Below are 13,069 nucleotides of genomic sequence, written 5' to 3'. Positions count from 1 at the left end.
TTTCGATTTCTACTCTTACCCCTGTGCAGAAATGTGTTAGTTTACAGTTACATTAAAGTTTACCTCTTCTAGAAACAAACATACATTAATGTGTATAAACATTAGGGTGTATTGTTTTGCTAGAAATTTTCCTTTTTGGCATTTTAAGATATAAGGATCAACTTTTTGTGTCTCTTGCTGTAATGAATAAATAAAATTTGGGTAAAACTTTTCTTATAAAAGAACCTCCCTACTGCCTACTTACGTATGTATGTATGTGTGTCTCATTGTTTTATATTTATATACATGTGTGTAAAAGTTTTGGAGGAATTTGTTGTAATTTTCTTAGATTTTTCGTTTGTTTGTTGTGTGTTTTTTTTCGATTTTCCATAGATTTTGTTAAGTTGACGTAAATTACTTCCATTACATTAACACGCTTTTATTTTACTTTTTTCATATACTACACCTTTATAATGTGAAAGGTATTATGGATTTGTGCTGATGTTTGTATTGTATATTAGTTGTACATCTAGACTCAAAATCACTTTCCGTCCGTCTGTCTAACTGTAGACTTTTGATTTGTTCAATACAACAACCAATCGACAGAAATTAAGAATTGTATAACTTATGATATTTTATGCAGATCGAGATAACTTTATATCATTGTAGAGTATTATAAAGTCGAACTTGATTGCCTGTACTACGTTCATATACGTTGGTGTGAGTTAAGAAATGTGTTAGTATGAGAATTTATATGTATATGTGTATGTATTTATGAGGTTGGTTGATGTTATTGTTATCAGTAGCTGAAACATTTAGTTTGCTGACATTCGTTTGAAAAAACTCCTCCAGAAACTAAGGTGCTTTTCTTCACAACAATCTTGTAATAGAAAAAAAAGTAACCGAAAAACGCAGCTGTTAATAGGTTTATAAATTCATAAGATTTATTCGTTATTGAAGCGTAAAGTTATCAATAAATTAATGTTTTGCTTATAAACAGTTTAACATTGTTTTTTATTTTTACCAGGAAGTAAGTGATTCCTTTACATATTTTTGTATAATACAAGTGTAATATTTTACACATGAATATACATTTATTAGTGCAAAAACGGCCTAAAGTTTGGGCAATAAATTTGAAACGGTTTCGCTTATTATACCCTTCACCTTCGTGAGAAAGGTATATATAAGTTTGTCATTCCGTTTGTAATTTCTATAATATAGTTTTCCGACCCTATAAAGTATATATATTCTGGATCCTTATAGATAGCGGAGTCGATTTAGCCATGTCCGTCTGTCTGTCTGTGTGTATGTTGAAATCAGTTTTCAGAAGAACCCAGATATCTGCGAGATCCGAATTTTCAATAATTCTATCGGAAATACTTTCGAATAGAACGCTATTTAAAATCAGCCCAATCGGCCCATAAATAACGAAGATATGAGTAAAAATCCGAGACCACCTCTGAAAATTTCATCAAAAATTTACTTTTTTCGTGCATGCTTATACAAAACAATAAACAAACAAAAACAAAACACAGTATCAAACGGTAAATTTTTTTGTTATTTGTTATTGTAATTCTTGTTTATAAACACAAAGCAAAGAATGAACGTCACGTTACGTTGTTATTGGCTAGAAACATGAAATTAAATATGTAGAGCCTGGATTAGGCGAGAACACATTTAAGGGCACTTTTTGGTACTTTTTCGTTCTACAAAAGGTACTTTTTGAATTTTCTATAATATTGAAACTAGAAATATGAAATTTAGCATGTAGTGCCTTGACTAGGTAAGAACCTATAAAAGGGGACTTTGGTACTTTTTCGTTATACAAAGGGTACTTTTTGAATTTTCTATAATATTGAACCTAGAAACATGAAATTTAGCATGTAGGACCTTGACTAAGTAAGAACCTATAAAAAGGTATTTTTTGGTACTTTTTCGTTCTACGAAAGGTACTTTTTGAATTTTCTATAATATTGAACCTAGAAACATGAAATTAAATATGTAGAGCCCGGATTAGGCCAGAACACATAAAAGTGGACTTTTTAGTACTTTTTCGTTCTACAAAAGGTACTTTTTGAATTATCTATAATATTGAACCTAGAAACATGAAATTGAGCATGTAGGACCTTGACTAGGTAAGAACCTATTAAAGGGGACTTTTTGGTACTTTTTCGTTCTACAAAAGGTACTTTTTGAATTTTCTATAATATTGAACCTAGAAACATGAAATTAAGTATGTAGAGCCCGGATTAGGCCAGAACACATAAAAGGGGCCTTTTTGGTACCTTTTCGTTATACAAAAGGTACTTTTTGAATTTTCTATAATATTGAACCTAGAAACATGAAATTTAGCATGTAGGGCCTTGACTAGGTAAGAACCTATAAAAGGGGACTTTTTGGTACTTTTTCGTTCTACAAAAGGTACTTTTTGAATTTTCTATAATATTGAACCTAGAAACATAAAATTAAGTATGTTGAGCCCGGATTAGGCCAGAACAAATAAAAGGGGACTTTTTGGTACTTTTTCGTTCTACAAAATGTACTTTTTTGAATTTTCTATAATATTGAACCTAGAAACATGAAATTTAGCATGTAGGGCCTTGACTAGGTAAGGACCTATAAAAGGGGACTTTTTGGTACTTTTTCGTTTCACAAAAGGTACTTTTTGAAATTTCTATAATATTGAACCTAGAAATATGAAATTAAGCATGTAGAGCCCGGATTAGGCCAGAACACATAAAAGTGGACTTTTTAGTACTTTTTCGTTCTACAAAAGGTACTTTTTGAATTTTCTATAATATTGAACCTAGAAACATAAAATTAAGTATGTTGAGCCCGGATTAGGCCAGAACAAATAAAAGGGGACTTTTTGGTACTTTTTCGTTTTACAAAATGTACTTTTTTGAATTTTCTATAATATTGAACCTAGAAACATGAAATTTAGCATGTAGGGCCTTGACTCGGTAAGGACCTATAAAAGGGGACTTTTTGGTACTTTTTCGTTTCACAAAAGGTACTTTTTGAAATTTCTATAATATTGAACCTAGAAATATGAAATTAAGCATGTAGAGCCCGGATTAAGTTAGAACGTATAAAATGGGATACAATGTTTTGATTTTTTTGTAATAAAATTCGTACTGACTGTTTTTTAACACATCATGGTGAAGGGTATATAAGATTCGGCACAGCCGAATATAGAACTCTTACTTGTTTTTTCATTAATTATAGAGAATTTAAATCTTCTTGAATTGATATTTATATGAAAAGAAATAAGACAATTTTGCCATTACCCTGCCAGCAAATTTGAGTTTAATTTTAGATAAATGAACTAAATTTACACTATTTAGGCTCAACTTCATGTTTCTCATTACTAAATAAAAATATTTACAAAAACAAAATACATTATTTTCTAATTTTTATCCCATTTTTGTAAAATTTAGTTCGATCTAATATACCAAAAAGAAACGTAAATGATAATAATTAGATAGAATAAAAATGTATAAAAAGAACACTTTTTAATACACTAACAAGATACATTGTGAAATTTTGTAATGATTTTATTTAAAATTTAATATATAAAAAATAAATTTAATATATAATAAACATAAGTGAGAGATTAGTGAGTATAAACAATTTTAAATTATTCATAAAGTAAGAGGAATAAAGAAAATGTATTATAAAGTCGCTTTTACTACATAAAATAGTGTAAAATTAGATAAATTTCCAGTTTCCCTATTGCTATGGCAAAACTGGAAATTTTACTAATTTTACGCACTTTTATGCTATAAAAAAGTGACTTAAAACTGAAACGAAATCGACTCACTAAGTAAGTATTAAACAGGAGGAATAGTTTCTTACCAACGCGGTCACTTTTCTTCCTTTCAAATTGTGCAATATTAGATGTTTTTTAGATATTTTTACCTACACGTTGTTACGTAATGGATACTATTTAGATAGCAATTGTTTGCAGGGTAAGTACTTAATTTTTCATTTTATTGTAAAGAAATCTTAACGAACAGCATTTCCGTATCTGCTATGTTCTGTGGGCGACCTCCAAGTACTACATTAATGCGACCGGAATTTATGGCGTCTCTATGAATGTCTTTCAAAGCTGCCGTATGCGAGGACTGATCCAATAGATCCTGCACATATCTGCATATGTTTTCCTCGTATATACGAATATCCTTTCTGACATGCCTCGGGGGAACATCCAACTGTGTGATGTTAAAGTTGGGATGACTCCTCCGATGACATCCCAGGAGAAACTGTTTAGTCAATAAGACATTGTGTTCCTTGACTGGGAGGACCTTCGTTTTCTCGTGCAGGTGATGTTCCAAGGTAATTTGTAAGCAACCCATTACAGTCTTTAGGGCGGCATTTTGGCAGCTTTGAATGTTTCTACTTCGCAATTTGTGCGTGATTGCAGTGGCATGAGCTGAGGAAGTAAAGAGGATATCAAATGTGACCCCCAAGATTTTTGGGTGGCGTACGGTCGGAATTTGGACTCCATCGAACACGATACCTAGGGCTAGGTTTAGTCCATGTGGTAAAAAGTGTTGTTAACGACTTCACTGGTGATAATTGTAGGTTACGCGCAGTGGGGAACTGATGTATTTCATAGAGATAACCATTCACCAACCATTGTACGTATAACAACAACAATACTTAAACCTGTTCTCAGTTATGGTCGAAAAAGTTATATTTTTTGAATGGTCGTTTCAAAATAATAATTGCAGTTTACATGAAACCTTGTTAAGCAAATTTTAAATTCTTTTGGTGATCTCATGGGAATCTACGGACAACAGATAAGTTCATAAAATACTAAACAAATTGGGTCAATACCTCTTATAGTTTAACTGTTCTTACGATTTTAACTCAGAGGATTTCTGGAAAATCGAAATTTTTGTAATATTTTAGAGAATACGTCTTAATTCTTTACTATGGTACATTTAAAATAGTATATTTTCAAAGTATTACAGTCCAGATAATCTATACTTTCGAAGTTTATTCCATCTATATGCCTAAACAGTTGAGGTCAAAGGTCAAAGTTTGCAATATTTGTGACTTCTCAGTGTACCATATCAAAATATTGTTTATTCGTCGGACCCTCAAGTTAAAAAAAAAAGCGAAAAAACACTATCCTAATTTTGAGCATGATTATTCTAGTGAAGCGTCTTGAAGCACTTTATTATACACAAACAACGGGCGTGTACGATCGCATAGCGAAATCTGAAATAGTTGGGAATAGTATGAGATTGATCATATATAAGAGAACGCGATGCAGCGGAACAACAATCTTCTGAGAGAATCTATTGTCTTACGGATCCTACCCCGGGGTCATGTTAATTTGATGACCTTCTCACATCCTGGGGAAAAGAGGTGCTACCATTACCTCTAGTCTGCCGGGTCTATAAATTAGTGATGGTCAAATGTGACCTCGGTTTTTCTATGGAATGATTTGTCATGGGTTCTAACCAAAGAACCAGACAATCTTATACTACGGTTGACCACAGGCCTCTGTCCTGGCTGGTCAGTTGGTTGAAATTATTTCAAGATCTACAATCTTCTTTGACAATCTATTGTCTCACGGATCCTCCCCCGGAGTCATGTTACTTTGATGACCTTCTCACATCTTGGTGTTATTGCAATCCCGGGGAAAAGAGGTGTCTGCCGGGGATGGTGAACTGTGACCTCGGTCTTTCTATGGAATGATTTGTTATGTGTTCTAACCAGAGCACCAGATAATCTGATACTACGATTGACCGGTTGTCCACAGGACTTTGTCCTTGCTGATCAGGGGTTGAGATTCTTTCGTCATCTACATAGTGGCTGTGGTTTAAATCCAAATTTGCGTGAAGAGACGCTTGGTTAAAAGATTGATGATCAGTGAAATTATATTCATTCGGCATAAGTTTCTGTTACCGTTCCTAGTTTCTAGGTATTGGATTTGAGCTAATAATGCAAAAATTGGGTATTAGTTGATATACTATCGGATACAAGTATCCGAATGATGAGGATGTGATGCTGGAGTTGATGGTTGTTAGATGGTTGGTAGAGCTGCGTATACCTTAATCTTTCATTTATCGATGATTTTCCTTCATGGTTGATTGTGTTAGAGTTTACTCTAAAACATACTCAACATAACACAGTAGGTCCTTGTGGCCACTAAATATGAATCCGTACTTCGGTCCACCAATTTCCTCCCTATGTGATGTTGCCGAATCAACAGAGCTATCCAGTAGTGTGGTTATGCGGCTTTAAGTGGTTAAGGACTTCAATGGGATGAGTCTTTAGATGATGAAAATGTTTCAGCGTTGAAGAATTCCTCATAGCATCAATAGGCTGTTTTCACCTGATATTGGGTACGTCACTTCTAGTAGATCTAAACCAGTAATTGCCTTTTCCTTGACGGGGTATGTATTGGGATTGTCACATGATACCTGTCAACGGGGGTACTATTGCAATAGATTAGATAGCTCGAATATTTGAGCAAAGTGTTTATACATGGATCGGCAGAGCCATGTACAAACGATACATGTACAATTGCCACCGGTATGTAAGAAACACAAAGGGTGGTGAGTCATCAAAGAAGCTCATTCTATGGATGAGAAAGGCCACCGTGAAATTAGGCTTTTAAGGCAGGTGTTCAAGAAAAGCATTTCGACATCTCGTTACACGGATGGGTGGAGATATACCCGGTCTGAGCAACTACATTGGAAATCCAGAGACCAAGATATAATACCATCTACCTAAACACAATACAACAGAATGTGTGAAACGGATTATATTGAATATGGTCATTGTCAGGCTTTCGTTGAAATGTTACAGCTCAGAAAGACTTATTGGATGATTTTAAGAAACTACTTCCAGGAAACTGAGCTTCTGAACATTGGACGCTTATTCTTTCATCGAAAGAATCATCAATAGCCCGGATCTGATCTGTTTTGGATCTGATGTAATATACCTTAAATCTCTACTTTTTTATGAAGCCTTCTGATGACATAAAAAGATACAAGAAATTATATTTATATATTTGGACCACCTTTAACATCCATCAGATTTATATAATTTTCTTTACCAAGTTCATTTGTGGTGCTTTAATTAAAAAGCTGATTAAAGTTACCGATTCCTGTAAAATTTGTTACAATAAGACTAAAGCTGATATCAATGATAGCCAGGAAATAAGTGTGAAAATGCTGTTAATAGAAAGAAAACTTTGTTGTTTCTTGTATTTAATGTTGAAACTTCCGTAACAAGTGTTTTTTATTCTAATAATCATCATGCAAATATTATGTTGAAAATTACAACAACTGACAAACTAAAGAAGAAACCTGGCCTTAAGCTAAAAAATAATTTTAATTTTTGTTTTATTTATTGTTAATTTGCACCAGCATTTTCATCGTCATATTTATTCATCAACGAACTGAACGCACTTGATTACCGTTAAATAGTTTCATCAACCATGATGCTAAACAACGGAAGTAAAACAAGACAAAATGTACCGTTGTTAACGGAAATGATGTAAATTTTCACAACAACACTAACGAAACAACAACTAAACTTTGAAAATGGAGTAGTAAAGTGCTTAAGAAAAGTGTTTTAGAATATAGAGGTAGTGGAGTGAAGTAAATTGAAGGTATTCAAGCAAAAGGTTGCCAGCAACTAACTGTTCCTGTTGTTTTATAGACAAATTTTAATTTCTTTGTCAAAAATTATTCTGACGATTGTTTGTTTGACTGGGTAGAGTTTAGAAGAAACTTTAAATATTTAGTTTCAACTTTACTTTTTTAGATGTTTTGCATATTTATACAAATAAACAAATTGTTTGTTATCTGAAAAAAAGAAACAACAAAGTTAGACTACAACCTTTAACCTTTTTCTCTACGAAACTTGTGTTCAGCAAAAGGTTAAGCTTTCAACCATGGCCAGTAGTTAAAAACACCCCTTACCTTTTAATTGTTTGCTGGCGCAAGGAGTTTTCTTAAGCAACATCTGTAAAATTGTTATTTGTTATTATTTTCATACTCTTCTACTTCTTAGTTCTTGTTCTTCAAGTGTACTTCCTTTTGTCATGGACCATAGAAGAAATGGCAACAGCCGTAGTGGCAAAAAATATAAAAGCAGAAAAAAAGTGAAAAACTGTAATTAAAATTCAATTAAGGAATTACTTTTAGTTTGCTGATGGTATTAAGTAAACAACAGCAACAACTATTATTTCTACTCCAAAGTGTTGCAGGAGAGCAGTTTGCCAGCCAGGAATAGCAAAGGTCGAAAAGTTTTTCCACATCGATTGTTGTTTAATTTATGATTATTAGTTTTTGTTCTCTGTTGAGTTTTATTTACGTGAATAGTTTTTATGTGTGGTCATTTATTTTAATTTTATTTTTGTATAGCATAGAAAAATATTATTTTTGGCAAATTAAATTTATATTTTTGGCAAAATATGTGTTCTAATCACATTTTTGAGGAGACTAAACCATGTCTGTCATCAAAAGAAAATGTTCTTGAAAAATTTGCAAACAATCGTCTATAAAAGTTAATAGAACCGCAAATTAACTAACATCTAGTCATAGATTAGTCATCAGATTAGTCATAGGCTAATCCATAAACATTTTAGTATAAAATTCAATAGAGTGTCAGTGTACGCGTCAATACTGATATTACTATAATATTCCATAGACTAGTCAATAATTAATCAATAGATTAGTCAATAGACTAGACGATAGATTAGGCAATATATTAGCAAATAGACTAGTTAATACACTAGCTAATAGACTAACTAATATACTAGTGACGAGTGAATACACTAGGTAATAGATTTGTCAATAAACTAGTCAATAGAATACTCAATATACCAGTCAATAGATTAGTCAGTAGACTAGTCAATTGATTAGTCAATCGCCTAGTTAGATTATTATGTAAACTTGTCAATGGTCTAGTACAGCGGTTCCCACCGTTTTTTACTTCGCGGACCCCTTGAGGAATTTATTTAATTTAACGGACCCCCATACATATTTTGATATCTTATTGTTATAAATAACACTGTGATACAAAAGTGAAGAAAAATAAAATGCAGGCGTTCTCATACACCAATTCTATTTCGTTATAGTCCATAGAGTACGAATATATTTTTAGTTTTCCCCTATCATTTCGTTAACTTACTTTTTAAGAGCAAAAGATGCGAAAAAGAGCCATTTTTGAAGTTTTAAATTTGAAAAATCATAAGTTTAGTAGTTTTCATCCGATTTTCATCCGATATTTTTTTAATGATACAAGTGTCTTTTAATCCAAAAAAAGAAATCCAAAATTTATGGTCAAATGTCTGAGTTACGGTCGTTTAAGTAAAAAAAACTCACACTTTTTTAAAAAATTTTCATTTTCATCATGCTCTACTTTGACCATGAGGCAGTGAGTTCATCTTTCATTACTTTCCTGAAGAATCACATAAAGGAAGGTTTTTAAAACTTGTTATTTCATAGAAATCTATGAAAAACTGGATGATTTATGCCAATTTTTCTAATAGCATGTTTCTCGAATTTTTGGTTTTCTCCATACAAATTAATTTTTGTATAAAAATGTTTATAAACATTTTTTAAACTTGTTACAAAGAAAACCAGAAACATGAACGTTTTTGTATGGAAGAAATATGCTATATTTTTACAAAACTTAGCACAACTCATAACCTTTTTCATCGATTATCATAAATTGACCATCATTGGAAACCCAACTTAATGTGTCTTTTTTCAAATGTAATAAAAGCTAAAGTTACTGCTTCATGGCCAACGTAGAGCAGTATGAAAATTAAAAATTGTGAAAAAAGTGTGAGTTTTTTTACTTAAATGGCCCTAACCAAGACATTAATCATAAATTTTGGATTTATTTTTTTGGGTTGAAAGACAACACTTGTATCTTTAAAACAAAATATCCAATTTAAAAATCGGTTGCAAACTACCAAACATATATTTTTTTTAAAGTTAAAACTTCAAAAATAGTTCTTTTTCACAACTTTTGCTCTTAAAAAGGAACTAAACGAAGTGATCGGGAAAAATTAAAAATAAATTCCTACTCTATGGACTATAACGAAATGGAATTGGTATATGAGAACCCCTGCATTTTTTTGCTGTATCACTGTGTAATTGTTCGTCCGAAAATTGTCTTAGTCCTGGTCCATAAACCCTATAAAATATTCCCGTACATTGAGAACATTTAGTATTTCGGAGATGTTTTCAATTTCATGGTTTTAAATATAGAATGACTTCTAACATGATGTTTAATTTTATGATCGTGAGAGCTTTCATGTTCATTTCTCGTCAAGGTAGAGAAAAGGTTTCTTTAACAAGTATTGTCGACATGTGCTTAAAGAGTCATGTTTCTAAATTTTTTTGCGATTGCATAGGAGTGAGCTGAGTATGTAAGCTAAGTTTTCGGGAAAATATGTGAAAGTTAGACTTCTTCGATGTTGTAGCGGAATGCGTTACCCACATAAAATATGACCTGAACTCTTTACGAATGTACTGTGAATTTGGATCTTAAATTTGAATTTTAAAATACCTACGAATTATTTTACTGCGTGGTTTTGACTATTTACGCAAAACGCTATGAATTTTCTGATGTTGATTTAATAATATTGGACAACAAAATGAAGTTAAAATCTGTGTATCACGTTGGAATGGAATATTTATATTTAAAATTAACTAGATTAACACTTTTGCTTACAATTTAAAAAAATATTATGAAATGTGACCTAACTTCATATTCCGGGATACCAGTATCAGTATTTAATTCTAAGGCAAATCATTATCCGTCTGCTATAAAAACATTTATTTCGATACATATATATTTATAAAAATTACAAATCACGTAATACTTTACTTTATAAAAGTGAAACAATAAATTTGTAGGGCCTAGCTTCATCCTGATAAACGACCGAAACAATAAAATTCAAAGAGTCACCAACAAATCTGGGATTATTGAATAAAAATTGTGTATTTTAGTATTTATGAAAAATTTTGAGATATTTTTAATATTTTGTAACATATAGAGAATATTTTTTATTCATGATTTTTTTCGTTCGTCTTCGCGGACCCCCTAGGATTTTGCTACGGACCACTAGGGGTCCGCGGACCCCCTTTTGGGAACCGTTGGTCTAGTATATAGACTTGTTAAGTATATTAGTTAATAAATTAGTCAATATACTAGTTAATAGACTAGTCAATAGACTTGTCAATGGTATAGTATATAGACTTGTTAAGTATATTAGTTAACAAATTAGTCAATATACTAGTTAATAGACTAGTCAAAAGACTAGTTAATAGACTAGACAATACTCCAGATAATAGAGTTGTCAATAGACTAGTCAATAGATTAGTCAGTAGACTAGTCAATAGATTAGTCACTTGACTAGTTCATACACTACTCGGTAAAGTAGTCAATGGTCTAGTCTATAGAATATTCAAAAATCTATTCTGTAGACTAGTAGTCAAAACTATAGACTATAGAAGAGAATAGTCAATTGACTAGCAAAAATCAAGTCTATAGTCTTGTCAATACATTTGTCAGTAAACTAGTCAATAGAGTAGACCAATCAATTATCAATAGATTAGTCAGTAGACTAGATTAGTCAGTAAATAGTCTAAACTAGTCATTAGTCTGGTTAGTAGATTAGTAAATAGACTAGTCAAAAGTCTTTTCCATAGGATAGTCAAATGTCTGGTCTATAAACTTGTCAATTGTCTGTTCTATAAATTAGTCAATAATATAGTCTTCAGTCTATTGACTAGTCAAGTCAATAGTCTAGTCAACTAGTAAATAGTCAATAGACTAGTGTGTAGACTAGTAAATTGACTAATCTGAAGACTAGTAAATATTCTGTAGATTTGTCAATAGTCAATCTGAGACTAGTCTGTAAACTAGTCATTAGTCTAGTTAGTAGATTAGCAAATAGACTAGTCAAAAGTCTTTTCCATAGGATAGTCAAAGGTCTGGTCTATAAACTTGTCAATAGTCTGTTCTGTAAACTAGTCAATAATATAGTCTGCAGACTATTGACTAGTCAAGTCTTTTGAATGGTCAATAGCCTAGCCTGTGGGCTAGTCAATAGCCAAATATGTAGAATAGTCATTAGTCTAGTAAACAAGTAAATAGTCAATAGTCTAGAGTGTGGACTAGTAATTTGACTAATCTGTAGACTAGTAAATAGTCTGTAGATTTGTCAATAGTCAATAGACTGTAAACTAATCATTAGTTTAGTTAGTAGATTAGTAAATAGACTAGTCAAAAGTCTTGTCTATATGATAGTCATAGGTCTGGTTTACAAACTTGTCAATTGTCCTTTCTATAAACTAGTCAATAATATAGTCTGCAGACTATTGACTAGTCAAGTCTTTAGACTGGTCAATAGTCTAGCCTGTGGTCTAGTCAATAGCCTAATATGTAGACTGGTCAATAGTCTAGTCGGCAGACTAGCTAATATGCTAGCCAAAAGACTTGTCCATTGATTTGTCAACAAACTACACCATAAACTATGTTTTTTTTTATAAATAAGTCAACAGTTTAGCCTTTAGACTTGTCAATAGTAAATTCTGTAAACTAGTCAAAATTGTTATTCATGAAATAGTCAAATACAATAGTAAATTATTCTGTAAACTAGTCAATATTCTGGTTTATAGACTAGTCAAGAGTTTATTATATAAACTAGTCAATAGTCTGGTCTGTAGACTGATCAATAGTCTAGTGTGTAGACTATTCAGTTGTCTAGTCTGTTAACTTTTCAATAGCCTAGTCAATAAACTAGACAATAGTCTGAAGAATTGCCATTAGTATAGACTGTAAACTAGTCTATAGTGTAGTACGTACACTAGTAATTATATTTTTGCCATGTCTCATCTAACTTTGCTAGCTTCCAAAAAACACTTCAAATCACTGTAGCATATCATACAGTCGGTCTTAACTAACATTAAGTTTCTTAACTACGTGTCCTATCTTTTTTGCATTCTAACTGAAAAAAAAGTGTTTAAGTGTAAATTATGTAAAAATATTTAAAGTTTAACCATAAAAATCCTATTATTCCTCGTCTACTTTTTTTCCTTCT

The sequence above is a fragment of the Lucilia sericata genome, unplaced genomic scaffold (assembly GCF_015586225.1).
Source record: "Lucilia sericata isolate MDLA Ls3-8-SP2 unplaced genomic scaffold, ASM1558622v1 Contig000355F_arrow, whole genome shotgun sequence".
NCBI lineage: Eukaryota > Metazoa > Arthropoda > Insecta > Diptera > Calliphoridae > Lucilia > Lucilia sericata.
This window is presented reverse-complemented; position numbering follows the sequence as displayed.